The following is a 27,266-nucleotide window of genomic DNA, read 5'->3' on the forward strand; positions in this document are numbered from 1 at the left end:
TATTTGTTTACTTTCCTAATATTACGTTGTGATTTGGCTTTCAAGCGCACTTGATGCGTATTTTTTCAAATGAAATCAACGTTTATCTAATGGAACTCACACCCTTGACACACACACAAACATGTATATATATATATATATATATATATATATATATATATATATATATATATATGTTTGCTCTACATATGGTGTATATAGGATTACGTAGTTCTGGGTTTAATAATAATATCTATCCTTTTATACTCATTTCTCTCTCTCTTTTTCTCCCTCTTTCTCTGTATATATATATATATATATATATATATATATATATATATATATATATATATATATAATTATAAAACTCAAATGACCTTGTAACGATGTATGTAACCCACTTTCCGGTTTACGACATCCGGTTGCGCATGTGCGCATGATCTGCGCACTGAAATATTAACGTTATTATTTCGAAATTATTCTTTAACATGGGAAGAGTGGGGTTTAAAATAACTTAAACGTAATACAGAAATGAACGATGCAAAAAAAAAAAAGCAGACAGTATTAACAATTGTTTATTTGGATAATTTAAATGCGAGAAAAAGAACAATTGGGACGCTGAAATATTAATGTTATTATTTCGAAATTATTATTTAACATAGGAAGAGTGGGGTTTAAAATAAGCAAAAAACAAAAGAACAATTGGGACGCTGAAAAATTAACGTTATTATTTCGAAATTATTATTTAACATGGGAAGAGTGGGGTTTAAAATAACTTAAACATAATACAGAAATTAACGATGTAAAAAAAACTGATATCAAAATTTGAATTTAACTATAATAAGTATTATGGTATCTGTTCAGTATACATTTACCTATAAGTATGGCCAACTACTTATAATTCAGTAACTGTATTTAAAAAAAAATAATCAATTATAATAAACAGAACGACTCAGAAAGCTATCTATATTTCTTTTTCATTTTAATATACTTTCATAGAAATGTTTCTGTTATGTAAAAAAAACAAAAAAACCCTATTTTCTTTACATCACAAGTGTCATGCTAATACATGAATTCCATAGCTAATATAACATACTGACCCAACGGGTCATGGGTAGTCTGGTATATATATATATATATATATATATATATATATATATATATATATATATATATATATATATATATATATATATATATATATATATATTTAATTGAGAAATTTTTGAAAACTTTGAAGTGTCGAATATAATGATAAAATCATTTTTTTTTTTTTTTTTTGTAAGTCTTATATTTCGCTAATACATAGCCTCATCAGGGTCGAAAGTCCGGTTCGTGAATTTCTTTTTCTTCATTTTGGTGTTATGGCGAAGAGACGAGAATTTACGTGTTGGTCCGGTGGTTTCAAGTGTGTAGTGCCCCAGTTTCGAGCGGGATTTAAAGTAAAAGATGATTACACACTTTTTGAAGACACTTTTTTAAAGTAAAATTTAATTGAGAAATTTTTGAAAACTTTGAAGTATCAAATATAATGATAAAATCATTTTTGTTTATTGCCTTTTTTAGTTATAAGTCCTATATACATAGCCTCATCAGGGTCGAAATTTTACTTTAAAAAAGTGTCTTCAAAAAGTGTGTAACCATCTTTTACTTTATATATATATATATATATATATATATATATATATATATATACATATATATATTATATATATATATATATATATATATATATATATATATATATACTAGCAAAAGTACACATCGTTGACTGGGTTCAAAAACAGCCTACAGAAAATGGACTCTGATTTATAAAAGTATGATAGGTTATGAAAAGGAAGGGTTGTAAAGAGATAGCTTCGAATTCGGGGGTATCAAAACCAAAGCAAAATATCATGAAAGTAAAAATAAAATAGATAAGCCCCATAATTTATTATACCATACTTGTTCACACTGAAACACTTATCACAATATTCTGCTGATCTATATTAAAAAAGCCTTGTTAAACTTTGTGACATATTTCCATTCTATAGAGGTCAAGCGCGAACGAACACCCCATAATTATATTATACCATATTTCTTCAAACTGAAACATAATTATCAAAGTATATTTACGCAGATAGACATGAAAAGTCTTTATTAAAGTTTGTGCCTATTTCCATTCTATTGAGGCCAGGCGCGAACGCAGACCCCACAATTTTATTATACCATCCCTATTTAAGTTAAAACATACTTATCAAAGTATTCTTATGTACATCTATATCAAAAACACTTGTAAACGTTTTTTTTTTTTAATTTTTATAATTTTATATTTCCATACTTTGTGGACCAGGCGCGAACGCAGACTCAACAATTTTAATGAACTACCGTTCTGCAGGATCAAACATACCCATTCATGTGTCTCGATACATCTTCTATCATTATATGTAATCAGTTTTTAAAAATAGTCAACCATATAGGAGCCTATTCGTGACCACACACACACACACACACACACACACACACACACACACACACACATTCAGCTTTATATTGTAGATATATTGATATATATATCCTTTTTCTCTTCACCAACAGGTTACATTCATATTCTATTATATATTATCTGTGTGTATATATGTACATTATATGATAAATATATATGTGTATATCATATATATATATAATATATATATATATATATATAATATAAAGCTGAATGTCTGTGTGTATATATATCTATAATATAAAGCTGAATGTCTGTGTGCATCAGCAGTGAGATATCTACCCGAGCGATAGAATGATCCTACTATTTTTTTAGCGACCTTGGCAACGGATTTGATGTACGTGTTCCATTTCAGATCATGAGTAAAGGTCAGACCCAGAAGCTCATTAAAACATGGAGCCTCTTCAAGACAAGAACCATTCATTTCAATCGATGCCAGACGGGGATCAGAGCATTGATGATAATGTAAAGTTTTGTTTTGCTGTTTTAATACCGCATTGTAAAACAGCTTCCTATTCCAGCAGCTTCTTTCCAAGAACTGCAAAGTCATGGAACTCTCCCCCTGCTCACTGTTTTCCGTCTACCTACAGCATTGGTCTTTTCAAGACTAAGGCCAATAGGCAGTTTTTGTTTTTGCAATAATCACCTTTCGTTCTTGTTAGCTCCTTGCATCAAGTGGCTTCCTGTCTTGTCTTGAGCGATGTCTCTCTCACGGACGTGATGTTGCTAGTCTCAGTCTTTTCTATAAATACTATTATGCCATGTTTTCTTCGGAATTGTCTGATCTATTTCCAGCTTGTTTCACTGTTTTAAGACCTCATTATGATACAGCTTCCTATTCCAATAGCTTCTGTCCAAGAACTGCAAGATTGTGGAACTCTTTTCCTGCTTACTGCTTTCCTTCTACATACAACATTGGTCTTTTCAAGACTAAGGCATCTGTTTTTGTAATAATTAGTATTTGTTCTTGTTAGCTCCTTACATCAAGTGGCTTCATGCCTTGTCTAGAGCGATGTCTATGAAAATTCCAACAAACTTTAAATGGAAATGTTTAATCTTTTATTTAGCTTCAGACAGTTGTGTTTTTATATATAAGAATCTAACAAGACGAAATTGAAGAAGACCGCTGGACCAACGAGTCCAACGAGTTGAAACAAAAGAAGCAGGGAATAGATCAAACAATTGTGAAAAACATGTCGAATACTATTTGTAGAAAAGACTGAGACTAGCAATATTATGTGTGTGAGAGAAAAGCGACAAAAAGGGGACTAGTAGAATCACAGGCACGTTTCTGCACCTTATACAATATACGGCACAATCACATTGACACACCGGTTCTTGCCAGATCACTGAAGTTAAGTAACGTTGAGTCTGACCAGTATCAGATGGGTAACCATTTGGGAAGGTGAGGCACTGTATGTAGGCTTCCTTCAGTCTGGACAGACTATGGATACCCACGGTAAGGGTGCCTGTGCGTGAAATTTTTGTGGCAAGAGTTGCGCAATCTCCAACCACACCTCTCCTGAGTCAACATTGTTGAATACCAGTGGCAAACGGAGGTTCAGAACGACTGGAAGCAATGCCGAGATAAGCGGAAAGCACATACAGCGCCTAGAATTCCCAAATGGTCACCCATCTGGTATTAGCCAGGCTCAAAGTTGCTTAATTTCGGTGAGGCACTGTATGTACCGTGGGGTAAAAATACCAGGTTGGGAAACTGGCGCGGTCTATCCTTCTCTCGGGGGTATATGGGCCTCTCTTAAGCCGTGGTAGGCAACCCATCTAGTGATGGTGTCATGATAGAAAATTATCCTTGATAGACTTGGCGAAGCATCAAGTATTTCCAGCCATTAGAAAAAAAAAAACGTGAAAGATTCCGTGGAATTTGTTCACGATCCACCTTCGCCTACAGGCATCGAATGAAACATTTTTTATTTTGTTTTTCTATTTTCTGCGCTTTATCAAGGACCCTCAAATGGGTAGACATTCACCAGCTCAAATTTGACAACAGTGCTCTCTACATGGTAGACATAGCAAGTTTGTAGAGATAGAGAATAGCCTCGGTTGTGAGAAAGTGTTTAGAGCGATAAAGAGAACCGACTTTACGAGAAACAGAAAGAACGATGGATCAGATATATGAACAATGGATCAAATATATGAACAATGGATCAAATATATGAACAATGGATCAAATATATGAACAATGGATCAAATATATGAACTCCAAGAAAGATGAGAAAGAAAGATCATGAAGTTTCATAATCGATTTCGCCTCAAGAACAGAGCCATCCATGAGAACCACAGGAAGAAAAATGGTTGAGAGAACTGTCCAACATAATACTAAACAGAATTGTGGGCTCATCCTGACCCTTTTTTCCTTTCTGTTCTTCTTTTCTCCTAACAGATACGTAAAAAGGTTTTGAGTATCGTTAAATTGGCGCGCTTTTTTTTTCTGCGTTCAGCGCAGCTAATGGACGAGTTGATTCACGCATGCGCATGCCATGAAATCGGATCAAGGAGAGGAAAAATGGTTATTAGATGAGAGGCAGATGTTTGCACGGTTGAAACGAAGTAGATCAAACGGAGAAAAAAGCGGGATACCAAGGGCTTGGGGGTGGGAGTTGGATATTCGATTAGAAGGGGTTGAGAGTTGGTGCTGATGGAGGGAATAGGGGGTGATTAGTGCGGATGGGAGGGGGAGTTTGATGTATGAAGTGGATGTTTGAGAAAACGAAATAACTTTGGATGACTCATGTGAAAAATTAACCCTAAAGTTTTGAGCAATTTCCCCCCACCTATCTCTCTTTCTTTTACTCTCTCTTTTCTTCTCCCCCCCCCCCATTTCCATCTTTCTTTTTCATGCTTGCTTTCTCTCTCTTTCTGTTTTTCTCCCTCTTTCTATCACCCCGCCCCAGTTGTATTTTCTTCTATTTTTTTTTCTATTTATTTTTCTTTCTTTCTCTTTGTCTCTCTTCATATCACCTTTTCTTATCTTTCTCACCCTTCTTTCTCTCTTTCTTTCCCTCTTTCTTTCTATCTTAAACAAGATCTTATCTCTCTCCCCCCCTTTCCCCAGTTCTCTTTCTACCACTCTTTCCTTCTTTTTTCTTTTCTTTTCTATTTATCTCCTTTTTTGTTTTTCCTTTTGTTTTTACTTGGCAGTCACCACTTGGGCCGAAGGACACTCGAGGATAAGGGTTACTGAATGTAAGGTGGTTGTGTAGTAATCACTTATGGTGTAAATTGGGTCAAATTTGATTATTTATGAGGACGGCTTAACAAGAACTTGTTAACATTAGACTTGAAGGCTACCATGTTGTATTAAACCTGGAATCATGCTAGCGGAAGTGTTCTAAAAGCGGGCAGTTCTGGAAAAGAAGCCCTGTTCATGGAATCTGCGTTTACATTTGGGTATAGATACAGACTGGGGGAAATCATATATAGTGGTTGTAGCTAGTCGAGTGTTTTTGTTAAAGTTTGGCAAGCTTCCTATCTCTCCCTCTCTCATTCTCATTCTTTTTCCTCCTCTTTCTCATTCTTTCTATCCCACGCCACCTCTCTTCTGTCTGTTTTACTCTCTCCATCTCTCTCTTCATCTCATACACCCTCCACTTTTTCTTTCTTTCTTTCTTTCTTTTTTCTTTCTTTCTTTCTTATTCTCTTTTCGATTCTCTCTTTCGATCGCACAAGCAATATCCCACTCATGTAAACAGTCGCTTTCTTTCTCTCGCCTTCTTTCTTTCTCTCTCTTTGATACCTCTCAAGCAGTCTACGTCTCTCTCTATTTTCATCGCTTCCTTTCCGTCTTTCTCTACGATTTCATTTTCCTATTTTTCTCTCCGTCTGAACGTGACTCGGGTTTACAAATCCTATGTTCGGATATGTTTTACTAACGAGTCCAAAGGATGGCAAAACCCAATTCTAGGACGACTAGTTTGTGACTTTCATGGATTGTGTGAACTGCGGCACTGTCTAATTGCAGAATTAGTTATACATCATATCACATTTAAACTCTCGTGTGTATATATATATATATATATGTGTGTGTGTGTGCGTGCGCGCGTGTGCGTGTGTGTTTGTGCGCGTGCGCGCGTGTGTATTTCTGTGAAATGTTTTTTCAATTATATTTTACCTTTTATTTATATCAACCCTTAAGTTATGAAGCTCAATGTAATTACAGAGCATATAACAAACAAATGAAAAAGTCTATATTCCAAATTTCATGATGTTAATCATCTTACAATTTATTCCTTTAAGTACGTTGATATTCACAATTCTTCACAGCATCTGTTTCGTAGCGCAAAACCATTCATTTAATTATCATATCAATCAATGAATCTATTGTTCCCTTAACTCCTCAGAAGCAATAGCATTTATCAATCCATTAAAGGAAAAGAAAATGTATGTGGGTATGACTACAAAATCCGAAAATTGGAAGAGAAGTTGCAGTTACTTTTTTTTTCTGGCGTAATAAAGACTGGTGAGACAAGAAAGATCGAAAAATATAAGTAGGTATATTAACCCTCAGGTTATACATCATATCATATTAAAACTTCGTATTTCTGTTAGCTCCTCACATCAAGTGGCTTTGTGCCTTGTCTGAAGCGATGTCTATGAAAATTCCAACAAACTTAAAATGGAAATTTTTATTCTTTTATTTAACTTTAGACAGTTGTTGGTTGGTTGGTTGTTTTTGTTTTATGGCATATCAACCCTTTTCGGGTTATTTAATGCCGAATCCAAAGATCTTGAAGAAAATTTTTTTTTAATAGAATATATTTGTTTTCACGTCGGTTTCTATTTAACCCATAGTTGGGACCCTAACAGGTACTACCACTCCGGGTCAGAGTGGACCTGGGAGCAATGGTAATTAAAGGGTGGCTCCACACTCCCCAAAGCCCACAAGCTGGGGCCCTCACCACTGGATATAGTTTAAGGTCATATCCAGGACCCCCATTGAGGGACTTTTACCTTCTGCAGAGGGGCAGTCGGCGTATTCTAATGCCCCACCGACAGGGCCTAGACAGTTGTAAGAATCTAACAAGATGAAATTGAAAGAGACCACTAGACCAACGAGTCAAACGAGCTGAAACAAAAGAAGCAGGTAATAAATCAAACAATTGGGAAAACGTGCTTGTAATAGTATTTGTAGAAAAGACTGAGACTAGCAACATTACGTCTGTGAGAAAAAAGCGGCAGAGAAGAAAGGAACCAATAGAATATGGCACAATCACGTTGACACACTGGTTCTCGGCAGATCGAAGTTAAGCAATGTTGAGCCTGGCCAGTATCAGATAGGTAACCATTTGGGAAGGTGAGGTTCTGTATGTACCTCACCTTCCCAAATGGTCACCCATTTGATACTGGCCAGGCTCAACATTGCTTAACTTCGGTGATCTGGCAAGAACCAGTGTGTCAATTTCGTCTTGTTAGATTCTTACATATAAAAATACAATTGTCTAAAGGTAAATAAAAGAATAAAAATTTCCATTTGAAGTTTGTTGGAGTTTTCATAGACATCGCTCCAGACAAGGCCCAACTTCTCTTCCAATAACTGAACTATTATTTCGTGGAAATCTAAGAAATAGTAAATTATGGCATTTCTACTTGTGAAGCTTAAGATGTAGTGCTATCTCGTTCTGTTCAAAAAGCACTATTTATAAAAGATATTCCAAAGATTATTTTAATACAAGAATTAACTAAAGATCTTGTGGTAGTTAATGGCGATAACCAAGCAAGCATAGTATTGGCACAAAATCCAATAATTCACCAAAGATCCATGATTAGAATAATCAAATGTTAGACTCAACACACTGCTGCCAAATATCAACGCTCTGCTATCAAAACTCAACCCCAAAACACGACGCACTGCTTACAACACTTGCTGCTCCGACATCCATACCCAAAATTAACCCTATCTCTGAAAAATCAGGCTTTTTATATTCACCCGGAAAAAAAGAAGATCGAAAAAAATATAACTGGACACTAAAAAACTTGTCTGTTATCCCAGGGAAGTCTAAGAAAACAGCATTTTCTATCTTGTGAAGCTGAATTTGTGGCACTCTCTTATGCTGAAGACGTTATATGGCATAATGACATTGACACACCGGTTCTCGTCAGATCACCGAAGTTAAGCAACGTTGACCCTGGTCATTACTAAAATGGGTGACCAATTTAGGAATTCCAGGCGCTGTATGTATATTTTTTCTGTATAACTGCTAATCTTCTTCGGTGAAATGGCTGCCACAAGACAATGCAGACAGTAGACCTCAGGTTTTTACATCAGTTTTCCTTCTCCTAGATGCATGTCACCGAAGATTGGCGGTGCATCTCTCCCAATGAATTAAACACACCCCCTAAATACAAACCTGAACTTTTCTACGTCTTGGCTCGGTACATACAGCGCCTAACCTTCCCAAATGGTCGCCCATCTGATACTGGCCAGGCTTGTCGTTGCTTAACCGGTGGTCTGGCGATCACATGTATTTGACTCCTGAGATTTTTTTTCAACAGTGAAGAAAATTAGCTAAAAATGTTATATGAAAAATGACCATTTTCAGCTGTTTCCTTCATTTCTCAAAAAAGCCTAAGAAAAAATGGGCGAAACGTTGAGTAAAATGATAGTCATCGACATACAGTCCTGCTTCATTGTATTACAACTCATCAGTGCCGCTAGACTAGCACCTCTCCTAAGCCGCAGATTGAACCTAGAACAATCGCATTGATAGTCAGCAGTTCTACCGATCGACCCATGGGAGCGGTGCCCGCAAATAACCTCGAGCAGGCCACCCGACGTTGCCCGGTCGTATTGAAAAATTTGCATGCGAGTATTATGTTTTTTTCTAAGCAGTTCACTTCTTGTAAGTAATATATATATATATATATATATATATATATATATATATATATATATATATATACATACATATATATATGCATATATATATATATATATATATATATATACATGAACTGAGATCGAAACCAAAACCTAAATGTAGTGAGTCAAGCACGATAACCAGTAGGCCATCTTGACACGTTCTTTAAAAAGTGTTTTCAAACCTATTTATTGTTAACATAAGCTGTCATATGAACAATTTGCGCATACGCAGTCGTGAAACAGTTGACAAACAGTTAAGAATTCGAATGCTCAGATGTTCCAATATTTTACATTTGATTCCCCCCCTTAGTAGCCTTTTTTCCGGATGAAAACTGAGTAAAATGTTTTCCACATGTCTGAATACCCTGTATACCAAATTTCAAGTCTGTAGATCAAACATTCGTTGAGCATAAAAGTTGAGAGTCACCATCACGCACAAAGTCTCACTTATATATATATATATATATATATATATATATATATATATATATATATATATATATATATATATATATATATATATATATATGGTGACCCAAAAACGGGCATAAGAAACGGGGCCTAATTAGAGTTGGGGCCCGTTATATATATATATATATATATATATATATATATATATATATATATATATATATATATATATATCCGTATTGAAACTAAATTCGATTTTTCAAGACACGCATTCCAAGATTATTCCTTTTGGGTATCTTTGATCGAACTATCTTTGATGTGATTTCACGCAGAGAATAAAAATTTACACACACGCATATACATACATGCATACATACATACATACATACATGCATGCATACATACATACATACATACATACATACATACATACATACATACATGCATACATGCATACACACATACATACATACATACATACATACATACATACACACGCATATACATACATGCATACATACATACATACATACATACATACATACATACATACATACATACATATTTCCTGGACACGAAGAAGGGGCTTTAAAAACTTTAAAGAAATATTCCGCATTTACTACCAATCTCCATGATCTCCCCTGGACATCTTGAAATAATCGATACAGATCAAATAATACTACTTTATTTTCTTTCGTTATCAGGCAATACAATGTGCGTTCGAAAACAGGTGCGCAGAGGAAAAGGAAATATTAAATACTATAAAACAGTATTGAGAGTAAAGGTGTTTCTTTTTGGCAAGACATTCGAGATGCCTTCAATAATTTTTCAGATTTTTTTTTTGTACAGGCATTTAAAATTGTTGTAGACACTTGAAAATTCAGTATGTTATTGCCATGAAAATTCAATATGTCATTGCTATGAAAATTCAGTTTGCTATTGCTATGAAAATTCAGTTTGTTATTGCTATAAAAATTCAGTTTGTTATTGCCATGAAAATTCAGTATGTCATTGCCATGAAAATTCAATATGTCATTGCCATGAAAATTCAGTATGTCATTGCCATGAACATTCAGTTTGTTATTGCTATACATCTTCTGAGATGATAGAGCAATTTTTATGATTTCAGATTCAAATGAACAGCTACAGCAAGAATTGAAATACCCCCTACTAAAGTCTGATTCTCAGAGTTGGTGGTGAATTTGAAAAATGCAGTCTGGACGCAAGGACATTTTATAAGAACGATATGCAATAACATTCTGCTTTAAACCTGGACAAAATGCCACAGAAACGTATGGGACCCTTTAGACTGCTTTTGGACCAACTTTACAAGAACCGAGCATCAGCTTTTGAGTTACATAAGAGATTAAAGGAAAGTAGGGAGTCCCTGATAGATGGTAAGAGGTGTGGAAGAAGTAAGGAAGTTAGAACAGCAGAATTGATTGGCCAAATAAAGAATTGCATGGATCAAGGTCGTCGTGTGTCTATAGAGACAATAAGTGCACAGTTTGATGTCAGTGTGGGAACTGTATACACAATTAACCGTGAGGAATTGAAAAGGCAGAAAATTTGAGTGAAGTTTGTCTCAAAGGAGCTCAGAAAAAATCAGAAAGAAAGATGTTGTCATGACTGCAAGGAAGTCGTCGAGTTGACCAACTTAGATACCACAGTTCTTGATACTGTGGCGATCGGCGATGAAAGCTGGATCTACTGCTATGATCCAGAGACCAAGAGACAGAGTTCCTAGTGGAAGCATGCTGGCTCTCCCAGATCCAAGAATGCCAGAGAGAGCAAATCCATCAAGAAACCTATGATGATTCCTTTTTTTTTTTGACAACACGGGCATGATATACATGCACTGGGTTCTCACTGGACAGACAGTCAACAAGGAATACTATGTTGTGGTTTTAAGGGAGTTGAGGAAGAGATTCTGCCGGAAGAAGACAGCATTTTTTGAATTGGGTCAGTGGCATTTCAACCAGGACAATGCACCAGTCCAAAACTCCATCTTTGTCACAGACTATTTGACCAAAGTGGGCATCAAGACAGTTCCTCACTCCCCCTATATATACAGACCTTGCTCCTTGTGAAAATTTGGTTATTTCCTAAGCTCAAGGAAACCTTATTCCCTAAGCTCAAGGAAAGCATTATTCCCTAAGCTCAAGGAAAACCTTATTCCCTAAGCTCAAGAAAAACATTATTCCCTAAGCTCAAGGAAAACCTTATTCCCTAAGATCAAGGAAAACATTATTTCCTAAGCTCAAGGAAAACCTTATTCCCTAAGCTCAAGGAAAACCTTATTCCCTAAGCTGAAGGAAAACCTTATTACCTAAGCTCAAGGAAAACCTTATTACCTAAGCTCAAGGAAAACCTTATTCCCTAAGCTCAAGGAAAAGCTTATTCCCTAAGCTCAAGGAAAACCTTATTCCCTAAGCTCAAGGAAAACCTTATTCCCTAATCTCAAGGAAAAGCTTATTCCCTAAGCTCAAGGAAAACCTTATTACCTAAGCTCAAGGAAAACCTTATTCCCTAAGCTCAAGAAAAACATTATTCCCTAAGATCAAGGAAAACATTATTTCCTAAGCTCAAGGAAAAGCTTATTCCCTAAGCTCAAGGAAAACCTTATTCCCTAAGCTCAAGGAAAACCTTATTCTCTAAGCTCAAGGAAAACCTTATTACCTAAGATCAAGGAAAACCTTATTCCCTAAGCTCAAGGAAAACCTTATTACCTAAGCTCAAGGAAAACCTTATTCCCTAAGCTCAAGGAAAAGCTTATTCCCTAAGCTCAAGGAAAACCTTATTCCCTAAGCTCAAGGAAAACCTTATTCCCTAATCTCAAGGAAAACCTTATTCCCTAAGCTCAAGGAAAACCTTATTACCTAAGCTCAAGGAAAACCTTATTCCCTAAGCTCAAGAAAAACATTATTCCCTAAGCTCAAGGAAAACCTTATTCCCTAAGCTCAAGGAAAACCTTATTCCCTAAGCTCAAGGAAAACATTAGAGGCTGCGATTATGAGAAAATTGAGAAGATGAAAGAGGCTGTGAGGACAAGAGTTATTGAGACGCACACACAAGAGGACTTCCATGGGGCCTTTCAGAAGTTGTTGGAATGGTACAAGTGCATTGCAGCTGGAGGAGATTACTTCGAAGGGGACTAGAGTTTCATGTGTGTACGATCAATAAAAATGCTAATACGAAAAAATGTGGAAACTTATTGAAGACACATTGTATATTTGTATCAATGAGTTTTCAGACAAACGATTCCACATCTTCATTTATTTCATAATTTACGTTTAGACTTATACACGATTGCACACGATTGTATATAGCGTCCGAAAGGCAATTTTTTTTTACAGTGGTTGTAGCTAGACGAGTGTTTGCCGTGAATCTTTCACAGAAACGTCTTGGTTCTAGTGGAGCACTTACTATAAAATGATGATAGACCAAAGAATGGCTAACAACGTCTTTTCTGTGAGATAGTAAAGAAACAGAGAAATTACTTCCCACTAGATTACGAAATCAATTTTGCATTTAAAAAAATTTTTTTTTCACCCAAGCACCCACATGGACGGAAAAGCTACTACTTGGAACCTTATCTAAGGGACACTATGTAGGAAGTTGAGCAACAAAAGACTGTTCACATTAAAACGTGAAATTCTGCATGTCAGTACAGTAAACAACATATATAGCCATTTGGAACACAAGGGGTTACTATTTGGGATCGTGTCTAATAGAGAACTGTAGGGAGGTGAGTAGTAAGATGTTTGTTCACATTACATTTAAACTTGTGTATGTCATTATAGCCAGGAAAACAGGAAACAGGCAGGGAATTCCAACATCTAGCTGTCCGTGGGAAGAAACTATTAGAGTAGAAAGCCTTCCAGCATCTACGAATCTTTATAGAAAAGGGGTGGGGTCCTGTTGCTTGTCGGGTGAGTCGGGGGTATTTACGTCGAGGGGGCATAAGTGCTAAGAGTTCGTCAGAGTTCATTCCATTAATGTACTTTTAAACAGGTCGTTAATACAGGGGGTTGAGTTTTGTAGATAATCTGGGTTCCATTAAGTTGAAGACTCAGTTTTGGACCCTGTTAGAGGGAGTCTACCTTCTTTTAAGGCAAGAAAGAATGTTTGGGGACGTATTTGACTCCGATGGAAGTAACTCCGTGGTATTGTTATATATTATACGGCATAATCACGTTGACACACCAGTTCCCGTCAGATCACCGAAGTTAAGCAACGTTGAGCCTGGTCATTACTAAAATGGGTGACCAGTTTGGGAAGTCCAGGTTTTGTATGTAGGAGAGCGTCGACACCTCTCTGCAAAAAGTTGCAACAACCTAACATCATCATCTCCCCTAACTGGGATATACATGCGACTGGGGGCCGCTTGTGAATTTCATACTCCCATGAAACTTCCTCCTTCGGAGGAAGCCGGTTAAACCCTGAATAGTGTTGGTGCACACATTGTCATATATTGTGGTGTGAGTAATTTTCAACAATGAAAGCTGTAGCAGGCGAAATTGCAACGAACGCAAGCAGGAAAGAAATTCTCGCGGCTGGAGATTTTGAATGCACTTTCTTTCCTGGCTTGTCCAATCAGAAGCCAGCTATCAGTCACGTGACTATTCTTGTTCTACAGTACCGTCTCTAATCTTTCGTGACATTTCTACAACTAATTTCTAGGTGGCAAATAATTCATCAAGGCTACTCACCATAACTTCAACACAAACACATGAACTGATCTCTCTTTCAAGAGGCTTGTATAATCACCAACGTCTCTACACAGAAACTCTTTCCACGACTAACCCTTTTTCTATACAAATACTAACGAAGATAATCAATAAAGCTGTTTTTTTTAATGATAGAATGAGATTTAACGTATTCTATTTTTTACACATACTTCTAGACTAAACAAATTAAGGTGCTTGCTAAGATATAGTCGACAGATCGATTTTAAAAAAAATATGTCGTTTTAACTACAAACAATATTACGTACTTAATTGTCATTTCGAAAATAGGAATATATCCCAAAATTACGAAACTCCACCGAGTAGAACAAAAGCTATTGTGTTTTTACTAAAATAAAGTCTATCACTATAGACAAAAAATATTGCAGCGATGAACAAGTAATCTAAAATATTCGTTCCGAGTTATGTCCCCTCTGTGTACACTCTTACTCTCCACTTTATAACGTCTAAGAAAAATGCAATTTTACCTATGTTTCTACTACTAACTTCTATGAAACAAATAATCCATTATAGCTACGGACCATAACTTCACCACAAACACATGAACTCTTTACTCTTTCAAACAGCCTGCCTAATTTTTAATCTACGTCTCCACACAGGAACATTCCCCACGACTAACCCTTTCTCTATACAAAGCTTCTAACGAAGATAAAAAATAAAGCAGTTTTTAAATGTTAGAATTAGATTTTTTGTTTTCAATTTCTACAAAGATTCAAGAATGTCTTTTTAAAGCATTTATAGTGCAATATATAATGTAATTTATAGTGTAATTTATAGTGTAATATATAATGTGATTTATAGTGTAATATATAGTATAATTTATAGTGTAATACATAATGTAATTTATTGTGTAATATATAGTATGATGTATAGTGTAATATATAGTGTAATCTATAGCGTAATATATAGTGTAACTTATAGTGTAATGTATAGTGTAAGACATAGCATAATTCATGAATATATAGTATAATTCATAGTGTAATATATAGTATAATTCATAGTGTAATATATAGTATAATTTATAGTGGGATTTATAGTGTAATTTATAGTGGGATTCATAGTGTAATTTATAGTGTGATTTATAATGTAATATATAGTGTAATATATTGTGTAATATATTTATTTATAGTGTAATTTAAAATGTAATATATAGTATAATCCATAATGTAATTTATAGTATAATATATAGTGTAATTTATAGTGTAATTTATAGTGTAATATATAGTATATTATATAGTGTAATTTATAGTGTAATTCATAGTGTAATTTATAGTGTAATATATAGTGTAATTTATAGTGTAATTCATAGTGTAATATATAGTGCAATATGTAGTATAATTTATAGTGTAATTTATAGTGTAATTCATAGTGTAATATATAGTGCAATATGTAGTGTAATTTATAGTATAATATATAGTGTAATTTATAGTGTAATTCATAGTGTGATATATAGTGTAATATTTACTGTAGTATATAGTGTAATATATAGTGTAATTTATCGAGTAATACATAGCACATAATTCGTATTAAATATCGAAAATCGAAAACATCTGATCCTTAAAGTAGTATTTTTTTTCTGGAAGAGACAGAAAACACTGGGAGAGAGAATGTAAAATAAAAAAAAACTAAGAGAAAGAATGAACATGAACTGGAGAGAAGAATGAAAAAACTTCGGAGAAACAAAAGGAAATAGAGAGTACAAAAAAAGGAAATGGAGAGAAAAATAAACAGGAACTGGGAGAAATAAAAAAAATGGAGGGAAGAATAAAAAGGAACTGGGAAAGAGGGTGAGAAGGAACTGGGAGAGAGAGAGAAAAAGAGAACTGAAAAAGGGTAAGCAAAAAAAAAAAAGCTTCTAAAATCCATACTAGAATTGTTTGCAAGAGCCTGTGGCGTAGTGGATAATGTACTTGGTGAATTCAGTTGTAATTTACATTCTTAGTTCAAACGAAACTCAAAATTCAATTGCAAAATTTTTAGAGCTTCTATCCTGTCATGGCTGACGGAACAAGAGCTCCGTTGATTAAATAAAGTTACATTCGAAATTCCGCCCAAATTCCCAAATTCGACAGAACTATTCCCGACTTCAACAAGATACATTTACATCGGAGATTACATCGACCGAAACGTTGTGAAAATAACGCCCAAGATGAGAAGATTAGTTCGAAATGTTCAAGTAATACGGAAGATTGATCCTCATCTCCAAATTCCAGAAACACACAAAATAATTCCACAATTTTTGTCATCGATTTTCCGAAAACTGTATCGCAATAGATAGATGATCTGGCGGTATTTTTTCTTCATCTCTCTCTCTCTCTCTCTCTCTCTCTCTCTCTCTCTCTCTAATTCTCTTTTATTCTCTTTTACCCACTCTCTTCTACATTGCAAGGGAGATAATTATATTTATATTCATCATAAAAAAGTGCAGTTATTCCCCTTGTTGATCCGAATGATTTTTCTTCTGCAAACTTAAGCCCTAAACCGCAAACCTAACCCTAACTCTAACATAACCCTAACTTACACCCTAACTTACACCCTAGCCCTAACCTAAACCCTAACCTAAACCCTAACTCTAACTTAAAGCCAAACCATAACCTAACTCTATACCTAACCCTAACCCTCAACCCTAACAGAACCTAACTCTATCTCTTTTTTACTCTCACTCTTTTTTTCTCTATTTTTTTATTTCTTATTCGATCTCTATCTGTTATTCATGCTCTCGCTTTTTCCTATATTCATCTCTTACTCGCTCTCTATCTATTACTTGTCTCTATCTCTCTCTCTCTCTTTTACTTTCTGTTTCTTATGCATTCTCTCTCTTACCGATCATACCTTTCTAATTCTATCTTTTCCCTCTATTATTCATTTATTCTACAGGGTGGAACGATAAAATTGTCGCTCCGCCCTAGAAACGACATGATTCCATCCCCGTTTTTTCTTTTTTTTTTTTTTAAATTTATTTTGCAGGCCATTTACTACTTGGCCAGTTGTGTACAAATCCTAAAAAAGATAGAAGCCTTCTATCATGTCTGAAAGTGACACAATGTTCAACGAGCGAGATCAGAGATGCACCACCGTACAGCTCATGCTCTCTACTGATCTAAGTTATGACAACAGGACCATTGCCAGCACCCTCAAAATGTAAATCTGGACGGTTCAACGCTTGCGGGCACAGTTCAACAAATTTTACGGTAACGGTTACGGTCTGGTTTAGTGTGGTTTCAAGTGAGGTCCACGTCATGCTGCTTCACATATTCGAAGTTAGTTTGAAAGTCAACACCAAAGTGTACCTGGGTGGTGAAGAGTGTGGTCACCATCTGGTGCAATCAGGTGGCCACTGAAAACCTCTGAGTGTAGCAGCACGACTTGGCGCCAGCTCACAAGTCCCAAAAAAACCCTGGCTTGACTTCGGAAGGAGTGCCCCGACTTTGTATCTTTCTCTCACTGCCACCGTTTCCTCCTCCAACCTGCTGAACCCGCTGAACTGCTTCGTTTAGTTATACGTCGAGAACATCACCAACACGACCTCCCACAACACGAAAGCTGGCCTGATCGCCACGATCCGCTGAGTTTTTGCCGAGCTCCTGCTAGCGCTTTTGGAAAAGGGATGCTCCCAATTCCGGACTCGTATCAAGATAGTGATTGAGGCTAAAGGCAGCTACATTTAATAGATTTAAGCTCTACTACATAATCAAGTTATCTGAATTGATATTTTTCAATAAAAGTTTTAAAATAAAACTGTAGCGTTGTTTTCTGTAGGGCGACATTTTTATCGTTCCGCCCTTTATCTTTATTATTTAGTCTATCTTACTCATTCACTGTGTTAATCAGCCTCCCCTCCTTCTCTCTCTTACTTATTCTCACTCTCTTTTGTCCATTATTACACACTCTTTCTTTCTGTATTATTAAATCTTTATCTCTTACCAACCCCCTTCTCTCTCACTCTCTCTTACTCACTCTCTATCTTTCTTTTATTCTCCCTCTTTCTCTTTTATTTTTCTTTCTTTCTGCATCTTGTCTTTTTTTTTTCTATTTCTCTCTTTATCATTCTCCGTTTCTCTCTTACTCATCCTCTCTTGCTCACCCTCCATCTTTCTTTCTTATTAACTCCTTCGTCTCTTACTATCTCCTCTCTCTCTCTCTCTCTCTCTCTCTCTCTCTCTCTCTCTCTCTCTTTCTCACAGCGATTCTCATTTCAGAGTGCGAGGCCTTAATTGGGCGTCAAGAGTCCTTAGACGGCCTTAATTAGCTTTTCAAGACGCGAAAATCATTATTCAAAACGTCTCGGATGCCGTTGCCCCTCCTTTATCAGGCTTTCAGTGCGTTTCAAAAATGTCATCAATAATTTAAACGGCAATTCACTTACATCGGATACGACTTGTGCCGACACATTCGCACCCTCATCAGCAACAAAATCGGCAACAAGACCTGGACATGTAGCAGTGTCGGCGCAGAGTAGCAAGCAATCAAAAGATGCCGCCCATCTTAACAGATTTGCGTTCCGATTAATTGCCATGGATTTTTGGTGAGAAAAGTGGACCGAAAGGCATCATCGGAGGCGACTTCTTGAACAACCTTGCTCTGGTAATAACGCGGCACATTGGGGACTATCCATCTAGATTATTTGTTAAAACACCTCGAGCCTGCTCTCAGCCTGCCAATGTAATTGTAATGGTTACCTTTTGAAAAGTGATAAATGACCAATTGAGAAAACTTGATATTTCAGACGTGGAGAATTATATATATATATATATATATATATATATATATATATATATATATATATATATATATATATATATATAATTTTCAAACGACATAATGTTTGAATTTGTCCGAATAGTATTGAAACAATTGTAACTAGCGATGAAATACACTATTTGTTACTATCAATCCATTCCTTGGTGTCTTTATTTTTGTTAAAACAATATATATATATATATATATATATATATATATATATATATATATATATATATATATATATATATATATATAAGTGAGGCTAAACGATCCTCTTGTCTTTAGCATCCAAACATATTCAAATATATTCAAATTATATATATATATATATATATATATATATATATATATATAATTTTCAAACGACATAATGTTTGAATTTGTCCGAATAGTATTGAAACAATTGTAACTAGCGATGAAATACACTATTTGTTGCTATCAATCCATTCCTTGGTGTCTTTATTTTTGTTAAAACAATATATATATATATATATATATATATATATATATATATATATATATATATATATATATATAAGTGAGGCTAAACGATCCTCTTGTCTTTAGCATCCAAACATATTCAAATATATTCAAATTATATATATATATATATATATATATATATATATATATATTATATATATAAAACATGAGGGATGTAAGTTCCGTTATAAAAGCAAAATACGCATCAGGTGCGCTTGAAAGCCAAATCACAACACAATATTATGAAAATAAACAAATATTTTACTTCTCTGATATATTCATAATTTATAAATATATTTGGGAGTTAAACTACATTCTCAGTATTTTGTACATCTTTTTTCTTTCTTTCTTTTTTCTTCTTTCTTGCCGCGTTGTAAAGGTACAGAAAGAAATGACAGTAAAAAAAATACCCTCGTTTTCTCTTAGCAATTGTGTTTTGAAATGTCGGAACGGTGCGTTGGTGCAGCTAATCAAAGAGCCTTGATTCCAGTAAAGTAACTGGCCCTGACGGCATCCCAATTATAGTGTTAAAAAAGCTTCAACCAGAACTTGCTCCCATACTTACGAAACTGTTTAAGCGTTGCCTTAAGGAGAAGTGCTTTCCAACACCCTGGAAAACCTCATCAGTATGCCCTGTATTTAAGAATTCAGGTGATAAGTCATCTCCCTCTCAGTACAGACCAATAAGTCTCCTGTGTGTCATGAGTAAGTTGCTGGAATGCATATTAAATAGAGAAATAGTCAACCACCTCAGCATAAATAACCTTCTAAGTGACACGCAATATGGTTTCTGTTCTGCTAGATCTACCGCAGATGTGCTAAGGGTTATATCTCATAGGATTAGCGAATCTCTTGACAAAGGTTTCCTTTCTAGGGAAATTGCTCTTGACACATCGAAGGCCTTCGACAAGGTATGGCATAAAGGCCTACTTCACAAGATTTCCAGCTACGGTATAACTGGAAATGTTTTCTCTATCATTAAATCATTTCTCTCTGATAGGCTCATAAGAGTAGTGGTCGATGGATAAAAATCAGAGGCCTGCAGTATTAATGCTGGAGTCCCTCAAAGGTCAATCCTGGGCCCAACTCTCTTCCTGATCTACATCAATGACCTCCATAAACACATACTTAAATCATTCATTGACATCTATGCTGATGACACGACCATCTACGGCAACACATCAAAGGCTGTAAATGACGAAGTTCTCTCTGATTCGGTCTCCTCTGATCTCGAGCGCGTGGTTCAGTGGAGGAAGACGTGGCTGGTTACCTTTAATGCATCTAAAACTAAACTCCTATCTTTACATCATCTTTACACTCTGATCCCCATCTGGCATCAATTGAAATGGATGGCTCTCCTCTAGGAGAAGCCTCATGTTTTGACAAGCTTCTGGGCTTGACCTTTACTCCTGGTCTGAAATGGAACACGTACATCAAGTCTGTTGCCAAGGTCGCTGGAAAGATGGTGGGATCCTACTACCGCTCCAGAAGATATCTCATTACTGATGCAATTCTCTATCTATATAAAAGCCAAGTACGGCCAAGGATGGAGTACTGCTGTGATATCTGGGCAGGAGCTGCTAAAACAGCCTACCCTGCCTTGACAGAGTACAAAATAGACTTCGTGGCTTAGTGGGGATGCCCTTTTCTCTTCTCTGCAACCTCTCTCCCACAGAAGAGACGTTGCGAAGCCTATCTTTGTTTTATTGTTATTTCCATGGCAGGTGCTCGTCTGAGCTCCAATCTCTGGTCCCCCTCGCCAGTCTTTTACGAAAAACACCCGTCTAGCTGAATCCACTGTGAAAAATTTTCCCCACTCTTTATCTGTGCCTAAATCAAAACGTAGATTCCATGAACAAAGCTTCTTTCTTAGAACTGCACGCCTGTGGAACTCTGTTCCGTCTGCCTGCTTCCAACCTGACTACAACCTGGATGTCTTCAAGTCCAACGTAAACAAATTCCTTATGAACCGCCCCCTTAAGTAGACACTTTATTAAATCTCCACACTAACGTACTGTACATGCAATATCCCTTATCCCTGAGTGGCTTCCGGGCCTTGATAAGTGGTGACCATCTTGTAAAAAAAAAAGTCAGAGGGTGTGAGTTCAAGCAAACCCGATGCGTAATATATATATATATATATATATATATATATATATATATATATATATATATATATATATATATATATATATATATCATTTACGTGGAACGTAAATCAGTTTGTATATGCCAGTCGTAATAGATTTAAAAAATTTTTACACATTGTTATGGCTTGCAATAAGCCACAAAGAAAAGAGAACAACGAAGTAGAATTTAAACAATGTATTACTGGAACAACAACGTAAAAAGGTTACAACTGAAAAGAGTAGTAAACGTCACCGAGCAGGCGAGCGTCGCTCTGGTGTTTAATCCACACATGGGATCAAAAGGTCTATGGTTTATATAATAGCTAGAACAGTCCACTTGGAGGGTGATCCCCCCCCACAACGCCCCCCCTACCAAGCTGATTTTCGCGATTGTGAAAATCAGTATTTCTTTCTTTTGGGGCAGACCACCAAGGGGTCTGTGTGCTTCCTCTTTCTGCCGGAGCGTCTCGGTTCTGACATTCCTTTTGGAGGGTCTATGTCAAAACAGTCATACACAGTTTCAATCGCCTCACTGCCGTCCTGCGGTTGTTCTTCTTGATCCTCGTAGAAGCGTTTCCTGATTATGTTCAGGTGCCTCTTATGTTGGAACTTTGGGACCTGAATGATGTATGTAACATGGCCGATTCTTCGTAAGATCGTGCCCTGTTCCCAAAAAGAAACGTTATTTCTAAAATGTCTAAAATACACGTTATCTCCGCTATTAAACCGTTTCGTTGGCAATGTAGAGGCTCTGTTGTGTACTATGTGTTTGGGTAGCGGTTTATCAAATACGGATTTTATTTTCCGTCCAAACATGATTTCTGCTGGGGATCCCGCATCTGGTTTGTTCGGATTTCTCGTGATTCTGTAAACCTGCAGAAATTGCTGAAGGGCCTTTTCTGTCGGTGTACCGGACGCCTTTTTTAATGCCTTTTTAAGCATATCGACGAAGCGATCGGCCTGGCCGTTGCTTCTGGCGTGGTACTGGGGTGTCGTAATATGCTTGACTTGATACGTCTTGCAGAATTCTCTGAACTCTGTCGAGGTGAACTGTGTAGCGTTGTCGCTAACTAGACAGTCTACAACCCCAAACCGAGCAAACAATTCCAATAAAAAATTTGTTGTTGTTGCCGTGGTCGGTTTTTTGCATCTTAGTACATCTGGTCATTTAGAGTAAGTCAACCACTATCAGGTAGTAAAAATCCTCCACAGGTCCCGCATAATCGATGTGGATCCTCGACCATGGTTGTTCAGCCTTGGGCCAAGGTGTATATGTTATCGGTGGTGCTTTTGCAGCCAAAGCACAGCCTTTGCATCTGTTCACCATATCGGTTATATCTTGGTCCATAGCTGGCCAATAAACAAAACTTCTCATTATGCTTTTCATTCTGTTTATTCCTGGATTCCCCATGTGAAAATCCCTGAGAATTCTTTTTTGAAGGGTATGGGGGATGACAACCCTTTCACAGTATAACAGTATTTCGTCGCAACCAGAAAAAATGTCTGAACTGGTGTCACCCAGTGCTAATTTCTGCTTCGTGGTTTGAATGAAATTGTCATTTAGGGATTCTGACTTAATTTCCTGAAGTGTGACCGGCAGTTCGTGGATAATATTGTTTATCATGGTTTTTACATCACTATTAATACGTAGTGCTGCGATTACTGAATCTTCAAGAGGTTCCATTTTGGCAGGAATCAGTCTCGATAGACCGTCTGCATGGGCTAGTTGTTTTGAGGGGAGAAATTGAATTGTAAAATTATAGTTCAGCAGAATAGTTCCTCATCTTAATAGTCGGTTCGCAGTGAATGTTGGAAGTCCTTTCTTTGATCCAAAAATGGATATCAACGGCTTATGGTCGGTTTGTAGAAAAAATGTCTTCCGTACAAGAACCGGTGGAATTTTGAAATTGCAAATATAATTCCTAGGGCCTCTTTCTCGATCTGAGAATAATTATTTTCCGCTGGCAAGAGAGTCCGTGATGCGAAAGCAATAGGCTGTTTAGTAGCATGCACGTCCCGACGCCATATTGACTAGCGTCGCTAGCTACTATTATGTCCAAATGCGGGTTGAAATGCGCTAGGAATAGTTTTGAAGTCAGGATCCTTTTTATTTCTTGGAATGATGTCTGGCAATCTTCTATCCACTCCCAAGCCTTATCCTTTTTCAGCAATTCATTAAGTGGTGCGCGCAATTTGTGTATATTTGGGATGAACCCCTGGTAATAATTTGCCAAACCTAAAAAACTCTGCAATTGAGTTATGGTTACTGGTGCCGGCATTTCTTTAATAGCTGTTGCCCTATCTGGGTCTGGGCGTCTGCCATCTTTATCGATTATTTGACCCAGGTATTTGATTGTTTCTAAAAAGAACACGCATTTATCTGCATTGATCTTAAATCCATAATCTTGTATTCGACTGAATACTTGTCTGATATGTTTTTCATGTTTCCCCCTGCTTTTGCTCGCTATGATAATGTCATCAAGATATGCGATTGCGGTGTCCAAGCCGGACAGCATAGTATCCATTACTTGCTGGAATATTGCGGGTGCCACTTTGACACCAAACGCGAGTCTTTCGTATCTGTACAAACCCCGATGAGTGCTAATACAGAGGAGGTTAGCCTTTTGTCGTTAACCGGAATCTGTAGGTAAGCATCGCTTAGGTCGATCTTAGAAAAAAACTTGCCGCCATTTAATTTCGTGAACACTTCTTCTGGACTAGGTTATGGATAGTGACAATCTTCTAAGGACCCGTTGAGTCCGGTCGCGAAGTCAGCGCAAACGCGAATTTCCCCGGACCTTTTCTTTATGTAAACTGCCGGAGCAGCCCACTCACTATATTACATTTTTGGCCAGTATACCGATGCTTTTTAATCTGTATAGTTCCTGATTTATTTTGTTCAGGGAAGCGAACGGAGCATTATGTTTCTTTTTAAACACCGGTTGTGTGCCAGGTTTCAACTTAAAATCTGCGGCCATTTTTGTACATCTCTCCAGGCCAGGAGTAAATACGTTTGTGAATTCTTTTTTAAAACAAGTTATAAGTTTCTCCAGTTCTGCTGGGCGGGTATCTATTTTCTTGCAGAATGTGGATATAGGAAGATCCCAGAGACGAAACTCCTCCATGCTGTCAGAACCGAACAGTTTCTCACTATCTTTTAGCACGTACAATCTTAGTTTCTTTGTTTTCTCCCGTAAAGTGACGTTTGTAATTAATTCACCTTCAAAATGAATTTTTTGTACCATTAACGGCCGTCGCCGTTCTGTTAGTTTTGTTTTTTTACATAGTCGGCTTTCGTAATATTTTCAACGTTTTGAAATTTATTATTGAAAGATTCGATCCACTGTCTAATTGGAAGTTAATAGCCTTGCCGAAAATGTTAACCGTTACATATTTGCGTAGATTTTCATCTACAATGTCCTTAGTTCTGGTTTGACGTATACGACTTTTATTCTGAGTTTTCCTACAGTGCGAACTTTTATGACCGATCTTATTGCATAAATGGCATCTTTTTGTTAAAAATGGGCAATCCCTTACCCAATGTATTCCACCACATCTGAAACAAGCGCTCGGTGTTTTTAGTTTTTCTGATGTGTGCCATTTCGACGGTTTTTTTCTTAGTTACTCTTTTATATTCGCGATGCCTTCTTCGATATTTCTTGCATCTTTTTTTATAATTTCTACTTTTATACAATACTCAGTAAATTTTTGAAGTGTTAAGCTCGGTTCATTTTCTAATTTTGTAAGGACTCTCCGCCTGATTTCTGCATCTTTCCCGAGGTTAACCCTTGCGCAAACACAAGGCATTGAAAATTCTTTGCTGTTAGTTCAGACAACTTCAAGTCATCACAGTGTTTCTTCACTACAGGTGCGTAGGTGGCAAAATCGTCATTATCGTCTTTTACCATATTCAAACATCTCCAACGCTTATGGAAAAGAGACGTTTTTGGGGAGAAAATTGTTAACAAATTTACCGTCTCATTGAATGATAAATCTGCTGTTTTCCAAAGCAAGATTTAATCCACGAATTTATCATGCTCAGTCGTTTCCAATTTTCGTAGTAGAAGTTTGGTTTTCTTTTGATCAGACCAATTGCTGCAGTCAATATTTAAAAAAATCTTCATAACGCCGAAAATACGCTGCGACTGATTTTTCCTCTTCCTCGTATTTAAAATTGTCTATCGCGGTTCATATTGTATTCTGAGAAAATGCTGGATTGCTTTCCGCGTTCGCATTATTCTTAACAATTTCTGTAAGTAACTCCTCTGTTCGTAATTGACGTTCGACTAACTGTGTTTGAACTTCCTTTTGCTGTTCCTTGGTTCGTATTTGACATTCTGCTAACTGTTTTTGCAATTCCTTTCGCTCTTCCTCGAATTGTGACTGACGCTTTGCGGCATCGATATGCAACTTGGTCAAATGTTCCAACGCTACTTTCAATTCGTCCATTTTGCTTTGTCAGCATTAGCAATTTCAAAACGTTCGCTGAATTTTACAAAACACTTTTATTCTTTCTTATTTCTTCCCCCAGACAATAAAGCGAACAGAAAAAAACCCATAAATATATGCAAAAGTTCATTGTCTAAAGAAAAAAAAAAGTTAGCAAAACGTAAGTATCGATAAATACCTATTTTTAATGGTTAACTCGATTTTTAAAAACAGTCGGACAAAAAAGGTTTTTACTAGAAAATAAAAGTTTATAGGAAAAATCAAAAATGAATACTCAGTAATATCCAAAAGTTCGTCACGGCGTAGTTGTAAAACTCCCCGCTTCCCTAACTTTGACCTTATCAATCCTTATTCCTCCATGGTCCTGGATATGACTTTAAACTATATCCGATGGTCAGGCCCCAGCTTGTAGGCCTTAGGGAGTGTGGAGCCACCCTTTAATTGCCATTGCTCCCAGGTCCACTCTTACCTGGAGTGGCAGTACCTGTTAGGGTCCCAACTATGGGTTAAATAGAATACGACTTAAAAAACAAATATACTATATTAAAAAATCGTTCTCCAAAATCACCAGATTCGGCATGAAATAACCTGAAAAGGGTTGATATGCCGTAAAACAAAACAATCAACCAACTTATTCCTCCATTGCTTTTAATTTACACACATTCGCTATTTTATAATTTGAATTGGCCATGGAAGATTAGTTTGCCAATGTTGTCCTATTTCGTATCTAGTATTTTACTTTTCATTTTTCCTCCCATTTGAACTCTATATTTTTAAAATCAGACCCCATCGCTCTTCAATAAAATATTCGTCTACGCGAGCTTTTCATCATTTCTCCAACTGTGGATATTTTTTAAAAAGATTATAAAGGATATCTTACTGAACTCTTCTTGGATTTACTAATCGCCACGCCTATTACGACATTTTGAATCTCACTGGATATTTGCAGATTTCTGAGG

General features: G+C 36.4%; 1 protein-coding gene and 1 pseudogene across 1 annotated transcript in view; one reads left to right on the forward strand and one right to left on the reverse strand.

The window, feature by feature from the left end:
• The window catches only part of LOC145263206 (protein unc-93 homolog A-like), a 348,106-nt gene that overhangs the window by 73,629 nt on the left and 247,211 nt on the right, over nucleotides 1-27,266 (reverse strand). The window lies entirely within an intron of this gene.
• Nucleotides 13,935-14,053, forward strand: LOC145263323 (5S ribosomal RNA; annotated as a pseudogene).

Source organism: Euprymna scolopes, chromosome 38 (assembly GCF_053919585.1).
Source record: "Euprymna scolopes isolate OS-2025 chromosome 38, ASM5391958v1, whole genome shotgun sequence".
In the NCBI taxonomy this organism is placed as follows: Eukaryota; Metazoa; Mollusca; class Cephalopoda; order Sepiida; family Sepiolidae; genus Euprymna; species Euprymna scolopes.